Here is a 13,375-nt window from a genome sequence, read left to right as displayed (position 1 = left end):
AAACATGACCTACTCTGACAAACACGTATCATCATGGAAGTGTCTTTTTTTTGTAGTGTTCATTGTTGTCGATGTACTTCCAATCAACCCACTTCATGTCACACACGATGGGCTTCTTATCCAGGAGCACGGTCTAATAGAAGTCTTGTTGTTCCATAGTGTGGAATCTGTAGTCCACAACAGTCCTCCTCCTCACAGCATAAGGGTCTGATTGTCTCCACAATCTGAGACCTGTATCCTTTCTCTCCTTCATGTTTTCAGCCACTTGGTGATTGTCATCATGATCAGGGATCTTGGGCTTCAACTTTCTGAGCACTTGGGCTTCATCACCTTCTTCTTCAATTTCAGGAACTGGGGCCTTGTTCTTCTCCTCAGCTGGTATATTCCTGGTGGATCTCTTGGGTGCAGACTTGGTGGCTGGAGAAGTAGCTATGGGGGCAGTCTTGGGCTTTGATGGAGCAGCCCCAGACTTGATGGCATCCCCCATCAGCTTCCGAGTCTTTGATGCTGGTGTAGCATCCTCTTCTTCCTCTTCCTCATCTGATTGGATCATCATTGAGGGCTTTCCAATAACTCTTGCCATAGTCTTCCTGGCCCTTTCCTTCCTCTTCTTGCCCTCACCAGCAGCCTCTTCTTCAGTTGATTTGGAGGCTTCAAGAGTTGAGGCTCTGGCCTTGGAACTGGACACTCTCTTGGCAGGAGCCTTCTTGTGCATACAGGCTTAGTTGAAGCTGATGTCCCAAATTCCTTCTTGACCACTTTCTTCTTGGAGCTGACCTCCTCCTCAGCAGCAACATAATCCTCATCCTCAGAGTCTGAGTTTCTCTTCTTCCTCTACCTAGTAGCAGCCTTAGGCAGCTTGCTAGGAGTACTTCTGCTCCCATCATCATAGGTGTCAGAGGGACTAGTGCCCTCACTCATGTTAACTTGGTCCTCAGACTTGTTCTGGCTATCACTCTGATCAGACATTTCTGACACTACAATCTGGAAGAAGACCCTGTGAATAGATGTAGTTGAGATAGAGTGGATGAGCATCTCAAAGTGCAGAGATTTTGCAAAACAATTGAGTCAATAACTTAGTTTTAGTTTTGCACAGAAAGCATTTCAGAGCTACCGATTTGTTAAACTCGGTGGCACCGAAGCAATATTGGAGTCTGAACTAGTGGAATCGGTCAGACCGAGACATAGTTTGGTGAATCCGAGATTGCTAGGGTTTCACTGAGAGTTGAACTCAGTCACACCAATTTGCAAGTTTCGGTCAGACCAAAAATTACAAGTGCAATGGTCTAAGCCAAATCAGTGAGACCGTTTCTACAACCCGGTCGGTCCTAGATGAGTTCGGCGGAAACCTAACCCTAAATTTTCGAATCAAAACTAATCCAAAGGAAGTTTTTGTTGGATAGAATGATCTCATACGTGGTAAGAATTATGAAATTGACTTTGTGCTAAGAATCGGAGGTAAATATTGCACAAAGGATCGAACTCATACCCTAACTCGGCGATGATCTCGCTACGGCGGCAACGGTGGTGAAGATTCCCAATGACAGCGGCGGAGACCAGCGGCAGGAGGTCGCTGGCGATGAGGAGACGATCCAAAGACCCAAGTCGGCAGAGCAGGACACACGGGGGCGAAAAGGTTTCGGAGGAATTTCCAAAATTTGGCCCGTGGTTATATATATCCTGACCCTGTCGGTGATACCGAGTAGAACGACTCGGTGGCACCGAGATGCAGAATCACAAGCGGTTACTGCAACTCGGTGTGACCGAATTGTTCAAATCGGTTGCACCGAGATTGAAAACCTAGATCTACTCAATGAACTCGGTATGACCGAAAGGGATGAATCGGTCAGACCGAAATACAAAGAGAGGTTTTGGAAGTTTAAGTCTATGACGAATCGGTGACTCCGAGTGCTCCTCGCCTAGAGGGTTTGAATCTGACTTGATCAAACTTTGTGATGTAGCATGAATAGAGTTTGAGATGAGAAAAGCATAGATAGCTAGAGGAAGTTCTTAGGCATTCTTGTCCATCCATTTGGAAAAAGAAAAATACCAAACAATCAAAGCAACAAATGGATGTCCTCGAATGAGAAAAATATTCAATCAACATGCTCACACAATAAGATGGCAAATGAAATATGTGGCAAAGCATGCAAAAACACTCTAGCATCTATCAAGCAATTGGCGATGACTAGGTCATCTATATATGAGTATATTGACTGAGGAGTCAAATGAGAACATTTGATCGTAGGTCATACTCATCGTTTAAGCACAAGTGGGGTTACCACTTTTACATAAAGCATTGTTGTGTTCACATCATTAGAGTTTCTTTAGCTCAATTCTTAGAGTAAAGCTCCCCCTAGATGTGATATCCCCCCTAAGAGGGATGAACTAACCTTGGTTTCTGTCGATGATGAATTCATGTAGATGTTGAAGATGCGGATGCTCAATGTTGATGTAGATCATTTGGAGCAATTCGTTGAAGTGAGTTGCACTTTCAATACCTACATGGGTTAGTCCCACAAGGAACAAACTAGGATATCCATGGACATATAGTGAAGTACACACAAGATGATGTCCATGAAAGCATTAGGTTACCTTGTCCCTTGTCTTACCAACAAGAGGGTTTGTGACTCCTTGAACTAGTGCAAGATGTGGAAGTTGATTGCACTTGTCCTTGCCAAAATGATATGAGTGAAATATGTTGGCGGAGTCACCCTCAAGAACTCTCTAGTTCTTCTTCGGGATCCACATCATCTTGATGGGAATCCTTGGAGTTGTAGTCATAGTTGATGAAGTAGAACTTGATGTAGTCTTGGGAACCCACTTGACCAAGGCCTTGGGAGCTTCCTCAAATGCATCAATCTCCTCTTGAAGCTTGTCCTTGCCTGCTTGCTTGTGGTCTTGTGGTGGAAAATCATCTTGACCTTGTGTCCCCTTGAAGGAAGCAGGATCATACTTCTCTTGTTGAGGAACAAACTTCACCTTGGGGTATTCATATTTTTCCACTCAACTCCATTGGCATTGAACTTTCATTCAAAACCAACCCTTGATTCTTCCGGTGCCTTCCTTGCTTGCGTACAATTTCCTCAAATTGCTTACTTCCGGCAAGGCTCTTGTAAACACATGTCTCTATAATTCCCTTCAATAAGCTATTTTCTTGCTCAAGTGTAACTTTTCTAAGAGAATCATTAGTGGAATCAAGAGAACTACTAGAAGCAACAATATTGTATTTAGCATGATTATTGTTACAACTAGAAGAAGAACCTTTCTTACTCTAGTTGCTAGATTTTACTTGTGGCGTGTAAGTAGAATAGAGTAAACGCTTGGCAATGCAATAAGAACTTTTGTTACGAAGATCATCATTGATGGCCTTTAAAAACCCATGCTCTTGGTTGAGCTTTTCAAAGCATAGCTTCTCATGAGTCTTTATAAGTTCTTGATGATCTTCTAAGGTAGTTTCATGAGCTAACTTAAGAGCGCGTGCAGTGTCCTCATTTCCTCTTTGGTGCTAAAGGGGCAAGCGCAGTCGAGGAGTCCCGAGGCATCAGGAAAAGGTTTCCATATCAGTGCAACAAGACCAAGACCAGCAGAATGGCAGGACGGAGGTCACCGTGGAGCCCAAGACGACATCACCACCAGAGCCTTTGGCAGGTTAATACTACTTTTGTCAGGATAACTTGTACTAGTTGTCTCCCTTCGAATTTGGCCGTTGTGGGATCCCTTCCCGCTCAGTATTTGGGAAGAGGACCAAGGCCTCTATAAATAGGACTAGCCACCACCATTGAAAGGCGGGCAAATCAGAGAGAGAGAGATAGAGAGGGAGAGAGAGAGAGAACATCAACTCACCAAGCACAAGAACACCTCACCTTGCGAGGATGTTCTTCCATTGTAATTGTTCATCCTCAGCCCAAGAGGCAATCCACCACACCACACTGGAGTAGGGTATTACACCACAACGGTAGTCCGAACTAGTATAAATCTTGTGTCTCATGTTCATTGGGTTCGTCGAGCTAGGCCGTGAGATCATAGAGTGTGTGAGCTAGAGAGGGGGAGAGATCTTTGTGCGCACCCCAGTGTTCGAACCTCAAGGGTTTTGCCAAAACCCGAAATCCGACATTTGGCGCGTCAGGTAGGGGTGTGCTTAAGCTTTCCTCTTTGTCGATCCGCGCTTTGCTACTCCACCAAGTTCATGGCCGACGCTCGCAAGGACCGTGCTGAGCGTCGGGCCGCTCTCGCCACCCGTGTCGCTCAGACAGCCCCTATCAGCGGACCTCCCCATCGTTCCCCGTCACCCGCCGCCAACGCCGCCACCGGCCCGGCGGCAAATGAGTAGCAAGCCTCTTCACTGCACCCCTCTGTGCGGCGAGACGGCCGCACCGCCACCCCATCGCTGACTCTGGACGTCTCATCGTCTCACACTCGCCGCGCCCCCACAGCCGCGCTGGCCGCGCTGCTCATGGCATGCAAGCTCCAGCGCTACGCCCGGTCGACGACCTCTACGAGGACTGGTCGGACCGCATCGCCTAGCTCGTCAGCACCGCGGGGGGCTCTCCTGCACCATCCCTCTCGCTGTTGCTACCTCTTGAGCACTGCGTTGGTTTTCCCTTGAAGAGGAAAGGGTGGTCCAGTAAAGTAGCATAAGTATTTCCCTCAGTTTTTGAGAACCAAGATATCAATCCAGAAGGAGACCACGCACGAGTCACCTCGTACCTACACACACAAATAAGAACCTCACAACCAACATGATAAAGGGGTTGTCAATCCCTTCACGGCCACTTGCAAGAGTGAGATCTGATAGAGATGATAATGATAAGATAAATATTTTTGGCTTTTTAGGATATAGATTGAAAGTAAAGATTGCAAAATAAAATAGATTGGGAACTTATATGATGGAGAATAGACCCGGGGCCATAAGTTTCACTAGTGGCTTCTCTCAAGAAACCATAAGTATTACGGTGTGAACAAATTACTGTCGAGCAATTGATAGAAAAGCGAATAATTATGAGAATATGTAGGTATGATCATGTATATAGGCATCACGTCCGCAACAAGTAGACCGACTCCTGCCTGCATCTACTACTATTACTCCACACATCGACCGCTATCCATCATGCATCTAGAGTATTAAGTTCATAAGAACAGAGTAACGCCTTAAGCAAGATGACATGATGTAGAGGGATAAACTCATGCAATATGATGTAAACCCCATCTTTTTATACTCGATGGCAACAATACAATACGTGTTGTTTCCCTTTCTGTCACTGGGATCGAGCACCGCAAGATTGAACCCAAAGCAAAGCACTTCTCCCCTTGCAAGAAAGATCAATCTAGTAGGCCAAACCAAACTGATAATTCAAAGAGACTTGCAAAGATAAACCAATCATACATAAAAGAATTCAGAGTAGATTCAAATATTGTTCGTAGATAAACTTGATCATAAACCCACAATTCATCGGATCTCGACAAACACACTGCAAAAAGAAGAGTTACGTCGAGTAGATCTCCAAGAGAATCGAGGAGAACTTTGTATTGAGATCCAAAGAGAAAGAACAAGCCATCTAGCTAGTAGCTATGGACCCGAAGGTCTGAAGTAAACTACTCACACATCATCGGAGAGGCCATGGAGTTCATGTAGAGGCCCTCCGTGATCAATGCCCCCTCCGGCGGAGCTCCGAAAAAGGCCCCAAGATGGGATCTCTTGGGTACAGAAGGTTGCGGCGGTGGAAATAGGGTTTCGTGGTGCTCCTGGATGTTTGCGGGGTATATGGATATATATAGGAGGAAGAAGTAGGTCGGTGGAGCAACGAGGGGCCCACGAGGGTGGAGGGCACGCCTAGGGGGTTGGGCGCGCCCCACTGCCTCGTGGCCTCCTCGATTGTTTCTTGACGTCCACTCCAAGTCTCCTGGATAACGTTTGTTCCAAAAATAACGCTCCTGAAGGTTTCATTCCATTTGGACTCCTTTTGATATTCCTTTTCGGCGAAACTCTAAAATAGGCAAAAAAAACAACAATTTGGGTTGGGCCTCCAGTTAATAGGTTAGTCCCAAAAATAATATAAAAGTGTAAAAATAAGCCCATTAACATCCAAAATATATAATATAATAGCATGGAGCAATCAAAAATTATAGATACGTTGGAGACGTATCAGCATCCCCAAGCTTAATTCCTTCTCGTCCTCGAGTAGGTAAATGATAAAAACAGAATTTTTGATGTGGAATGCTTCCTAACATATTTCTCAATGTAATTTTTCTTTATTGTGGCATGAATGTTCAGATCCGAAAGATTTAAGATAAAAGTTTAATATTGACATAGAAATAATAATACTTCAAGCATACTAACTAGGCAATCATGTCTTCTCAAAATAACATGGCCGAAGAAAGTTATCCCTACAAAATCATATAGTCTGGCTATGCTCTATCTTCATCACACAAAATATTAAATCATGCACAACCCCGATGACAAGCCAAGCAATTGTTTCATACTTTTGATGTTCTCAAACATTTTCAATCTTCACACAATATATGAGCGTGAGCCATGGATATAGCACTATGGTGGAATAAAATGGTGGTTGTGAAGAAGACAAAAAAGGAGAAGATAGTCTCACATCAACTACGCGTATCAACGGGCTATGGAGATTCCCATCAATAGATATCAATGTGAGTGAGTAGGGATTGCCATGCAAAGGATGCACTAGAGCTATAAGTGTATGAAAGCTCGACAAAAGAAACTAAGTGGGTGTGCATCCAACTTGCTTGCTCATGAAGATCTAGGGCAATTTGAGGAAGCCCATCATTGGAATATACAAGCCAAGTTCTATAATGTAAAGTCCCACTAGTTTATGAAAGTGACAACATAGGGGACTCTCTATAATGAAGATCATGGTGCTACTTTGAAGCACAAGTGTGGAAAAAGGATAGTAACATTGTCCCTTCTCTCTTTTTCTCTCATTTCATTTTTTCTTCTTTATTTTTCTTTGGGCCTTCTTTTTTTTGGCCTCTTTTTTTTCTTGTTTTTTTCTTCCGGAGTCTCATCCCGACTTGTGGGGGAATCATAGTCTCCATCATCCTTTCCTCACTGGGACAATGCTCTAATAATGATGATCATCACTCTTCTTTTTACTTACAACTCAAGAATTACAACTCAATACTTAGAACAAAATATGACTCTATGTGAATGCCTCAGGCGGTGTACCGGGATATGCAATGAATCAAGAGTGACATGTATGAAAGAATTATGAACGGTGGCTTTGCCACAAATACGATGTCAACTACATGATCATGCAAAGCAATATGACAATGATGAAGTGTGTCATAACAGACGGAACGATGGAAAGTTGCATGGCAATATATCTCGGAATGGCTATGGAAATGCCATAATAGGTAGGTATGGTGGCTATTTTGAGGAAGGTATATGGTGGCTTTATGGTACCGGCGAAAGTTGCGCGGTACTAGAGAGGCTAGCAATTGTGGAAGGGTGAGGGTGCGTATAATCCATGGACTCAACATTAGTCATAAAGAACTCACATACTTATTGCAAAAATCTATTAGTTATCAAAACAAAGTACTACACGCATGCTCCTAGGGGGATAGATTGGTAGGAAAATACCATCGCTCGTCCCCGACCGCCACTCATAAGGAAGGCAATCAATAAATAAATCATGCTCCGACTTCATCACATAACGGTTCACCATACGTGCATGCTACGGGAATCACAAACTTCAACACAAGTATTTCTCAAATTCACAACTACTCAACTAGCATGACTCTAATATCACCATCTCCATATCTCAAAACAATCATCAAGTATCAAACTTCTCTTAGTATTCAATGCACTTGTATGAAAGTTATTATTATGCCTAAAAGCAAATTGCCATGTTGTTCTAAAGGACTCTCAAAATAATATAAGTGAAGCATGAGATATCAATTATTTCTATAAAATAGAACCGCCGCCGTGCTCTAAAATATATAAGTGAAGCACTAGAGCAAAAACTATATAGCTCAAAAGATATAAGTGAAGCACATAGAGTATTCTAATAAATTCCAATTCATGTGTGTCTCTCTCAAAAGGTGTGTACAGCAAGGATGATTGTGGTAAACTAAAAAGAAAAGACTTAAATCATACAAGACGCTCCAAGCAAAACACATATCATGTGGCGAATAAAAATATAACTCCAAGTAAAGTTACCGATGAACGAAGACAAAAGAGGGGATGCCTTCCGGGGAATCCCCAAGCTTAGGCTTTTTGGTGTCCTTGTATTTTACCTTGGGGTTCCATGGGCATCCCCAATATTAGTCTCTTTCCACTCCTTGTTCCATAATCCATCAAATATTTACCCAAAACTTGAAAACTTCACAACACAAAACTTAACAAGAAAATCTCGTGAGCTCCGTTAGCGAAAGAAAACAAAACACCACTTCAAGGTACTGTAATTAACTCATTATTTATTTATATTGGTGTTAAACCTACTTTATTCCAACTTCTCTATGGTTTATAAACTCTTTTACTAGCCATAGATTCACCAAAATAAGCAAACAACACACGAAAAACAGAATCTGTCAAAAACAGAACAGTCTGAAGTAATCTGTAACTAACGCAAACTTCTGGAACCCCAAAAATTCTAGAATAAATTTCTGGAAGTGAGGAATTTATCTATTAATCATATTAAAAAATAATTAACTAAATATCACTATACAATAAAAATGGCAGCAATTCTCGTGAGCGCTAAAGTTTCTGTTTTTTACAGCAAGATCAAAAAGACTTTCCCCAAGTCTTCCCAACGGTTCTACTTGGCACAAACACTAATTAAACACACAAAACACAACCAAAACAGAGGCTAGATAAATTATTTATTACTAAACAGGAGCAAAAAGCAAGAAAATAAAATAAAATTGGGTGCCTCCCAACAAGCGATATCGTTTAGCGCCCCTAGCTAGGCATTGATAATTTCAATGATGCTCATATGAAAGACCAAAATTGAAGCACAAAGAGAGCATCATGAAACACGTTACAAACACATCTAAGTCTAACATACTTCCTATGCATAGGCATCTTATAGGCAAACAAATTATCAAGGCAAGCAAAAACTAGCATACGCAAGGAAGCGGGACGAGACAATAGCAATCTCAACATAATGAGAGGCAATTTAGTAACATGAAATTTTCTACCACCATATTTTCCCCTCTCATAATAATTACATGTAGGATCATAATAAAATTCAACAATATAGCTATCACAAAACATATGCTTAACATGATCCACATGCATGCAAAGTTGACACTCTTCCGAAATAGTGGGATTAACATTAACTAAAGTCATGACCTCTCCAAACCCACTTTTATCAAAAACTTCACAAGATTGAACATTCTCCAAATATGTGGGATCTAAAGTTGACACTCTTCCAAACCCACTTTCAATAATATTGCAAACACCATTATCAATCTCATATTCATCATGGGGCTTAAATAAATTTTCAAGATCAAAAGAAGTACCACCCCAATCATGATCATTGCAACAAATAGCAGTCATAACAAAACTAGCATCCACAAGCTTGAGGTTTTGCATATCACTGACACAATTGACATTAAGAGGATTTATGATAACATCATTGCAATCACGCTTTTCATCGAAGGAACTATCAAGTATGGGTGCAATAGCAACGATCTCATGTTTAACATAAGGAACTATTGCAAATTCATCTTCATAAATATTGGCATCATGGCCACAAGAATAGCAAGCATCATGTTCATCAAGGGATATTTCAATCAAATCATCGGAATCATAATTATCTATAGATTCATGCATATCATTATTCTCTTTTGAAGCAATGATCATTTTTTCAATAAATTCTTTGACATAGACATTATGAGCATAGTTTTCATGGAAATATTGAATTATGTCAAAATTTTCAGATTCGTAGAGAGTAATATCATACTTTTCAATCAAAGAAGCAACTTCATAAGAACCTTTAATAGCAACAAATTCTTCAATTTGTTTGATATCATAGTAACTATAAACACCCTTTGCATAAGAAGATACGATTTTATTATCATTAAACTGACATAGGTAGGGGAGGTCTTTTTTAGGGTTGTTAGAGCAACAAGTAAGATCACAAATTTCACAAAGATTCCAAGAATAACATAGTAATCTGTTTATTTGATCCCATAAGAGTATACCTTTTTCAGGCAAATGGTGACGCACAAAATGAGCATGCTCATCCAAAGATTTCCCATCAACTAGGCTAGTTGGGCTTTCAGCACGAGCTCATAAGGATCAAAGATGATCCAAGTAGAATACTTTAAGTGGATCCATATCAATAGATTTTTAGCAAGCAAAGATGCAAGCAAATAGAAGGCACATGGAAACGCAAAGAAAGATACATACGGGAAGAAGGCGAACGGAAAAAGGGCGAATAAAACGGCAAGGGTGAAGTGGGTGAGAGGAAAACGAGAGGCAAATGGCAAATAATGTAATGCGAGGGATAAGAGTTTGTGATGGGTACTTGGTATCTCTTGACTTGGCGTAGATCTCCCTGGCAACGACGCCAAAAATCCTTCTTGCTACCTGTTGAGCACTGAGTTGGTTTTCCCTTGAAGAGGAAAGGGTGGTGCAGTAAAGAAGCATAAGTATTTCCCTCAGTTTTTGAGAACCAAGGTATCAATCCAGTAGGAGACCACGCGCGAGTCACCTCGTACCTACACACACAAATAAGAACCTCGCAACCAACTCGATAAAGGGGTTGTCAATCCCTTCACGGCCACTTGCAAGAGTGAGATCTGATAGAGATGATAACAACAAGATAAATATTTTTGGTATTTTTATGATATAGATTAGAAGTAAAGATTGCAAAATAAAATAGATTGGAAACTTATATGATGGAGAATAGACTCGGGGGCCATAGGTTTCACTAGTGGCTTCTCTCAAGAAAGCATAGGTACTACGGTGGGTGAACAAATTACTGTCGATCAATTGATAGAAAAGAGAATAATTATGAGAATATCTAGGTATGATCATGTATATAGGCATCACGTCTGCGACAAGTAGACCGACTCCTGCCTGCATCTAGTACTATTTCTCCACACATCAACTGCTATCCAGCATGCATCTAGAGTATTAAGTTCATAAGAACAGAGTAACGCCTTAAGCAAGATGACATGATGTAGAGGGATAAACTCATGCAATATGATGTAAACCCCATCTTTTTATCCTCGATGGCAACAATACAATACGTGTCGTTTCCCTTTCTGTCACTGGGATGGTGCATTGCAAGATTGAACCCAAAGCTAAGCACTTCTCCCATTGCAAGAAAGATCAATCTAGTAGGCCCACCCAAACTGATAATTTGAAGAGACTTGCAAAGATAAACCAATCATACATAAAAGAATTCAGAGAAGATTCAAATATTGTTCATAGATAAACTTGATCATAAACCCACAATTCATTGGATCTCGACAAACACACCGCAAAAAGAAGAGTTACATTGAATAGATCTCCAAGAGAATCGAGGAGAACTTTGTATTCAGATCCAAAGAGAGAGAGAAGAAGTCATCTAGCTACTAGCTATGGACCCGAAGGTCTGAAGTAAACTACTCACACATCATCAGAGAGGCCATGCAGTTGATGTAGAGGCCCTCCGTGATCAATGCCCCCTCCGGCGGAGCTACGGAAAAGGCCCCAAGATGGGATCTCTTGGGTACAGAAGGTTGCAGCGATGGAAATAGGGTTTCGTGGTGCCTATGGATGTTTGTGGGGTATATGGATATAAATAGGAGGAATTTCCAAGTCGGCAGACCCAAGTCGGCAGAGCAAGACACACGGGGGCGAAAAGGTTTTGGAGGAATTTCCAAAATTTGGCCCATGGTTATATCTATCCTGACCCTTTCGGTGATACCGAGTAGAACGACCCGGTGGCACCGAGATGCAGAATCACAAGCAGTTACTGCAACTCGGTGTGACCGAATTGTTCAAATCGGTTGCACCGAGATTCAAAACCTAGATCTACTCAATGAACTCGGTATGACCGAAAGGGGTGAATCGGTCAGACCGAAATACACAGAGAGGTTTTGGAAGTTTAAGTCTATGACGAATCGGTGACTCCGAGTGCTCCTCGCCCAGAGGGTTTGAATCTGACTTGATCAAACTTTGTGATGTAGCATGAATAGAGTTTGAGACGAAAAAGCATAGATAGCTAGAGGAAGTTCTTAGGCATTCTTGTCCATCCATTTGGAAAAATAAAAATACCAAACAATCAAAGCAACAAATGGATGTCCTCGAATGAGAAAAATATTAAATCAACATGCTCACACAATAAGATGGCAAATGAAATATGTGGCAAAGCATGCACAAACACTCTGGCATCTATCAAGCAATTGGTGATGACTAGGTCATCTATATATGAGTATATTGACTGAGGAGTCAAATGAGAACATTTGATCGTAGGTCATACTCATCGTTTAAGCACAAGTGGGGTTACCACTTTTACATAAAGCATTGTTGTGTTCACATCATTAGAGTTTCTTTAGCTCAATTCTTAGAGTAAAGCTCCCCCTAGAAGTGATATCCCCCTAAGAGGGATGAACTAACCTTGGTTTTTGTCGATGATGACTTCATGTAGATGTTGAAGATGTGGATGCTCAATGTTGATGTAGATCATTTGGAGCAATTCGTTGAAGTGAGTTGCACTTTCAATACCTACATGGGTTAGTCCCACAAGGAACAAACAAGGATATCCATGGACATATAGTGAAGTACACACAAGATGATGTCCATGAAAGCATTAGGTTACCTTGTCCCTTGTCTTACCAACAAGAGGGTTTGTGACTCCTTGAACTAGTGCAAGATGTGGAAGTTGATTGCACTTGTCCTTGCCAAAATGATATGAGTGAAATATGTTGGCAGAGTCACCCTCAAGAACTCTCTAGTTCTTCTTCTTCGGGATCCACATCATCTTGATGGGAATCCTTGGAGTTGTAGTCGTAGTTGATGAAGTAGAACTTGATGTAGTCTTGGGAACCCACTTGACCAAGGCCTTGGGAGCTTCCTCAAATGCATCAATCTCCTCTTGAAGCTTGTCCTTGCCTGCTTGCTTGTGGTCTTGTGGTGGAAAATCATCTTGACCTTGTGTCCCCTTGAAGGAAGTAGGATCATACTTCTCTTGTTGAGGAACAAAGTTCACCTTGGGGTATTGACCTTTTTCCAATCAACTCCATTGGCATTGAACTTTCATTCAAAACCAACCCTTGATTTTTCCGGTGCCTTCCTTGCTTGCGTACAATTTCCTCAAATTGCTTACTTCCGGCAAGGCTCTTGTAAACACCTTTCTCTATAATTCCCTTCAATAAGCTATTTTCTTGCTCAAGTGTAACTTGGCTAAGAGAA

This window comes from Triticum aestivum, chromosome 7A, assembly GCF_018294505.1.
Source record: "Triticum aestivum cultivar Chinese Spring chromosome 7A, IWGSC CS RefSeq v2.1, whole genome shotgun sequence".
Lineage (NCBI taxonomy): Eukaryota > Viridiplantae > Streptophyta > Magnoliopsida > Poales > Poaceae > Triticum > Triticum aestivum.
This window is presented reverse-complemented; position numbering follows the sequence as displayed.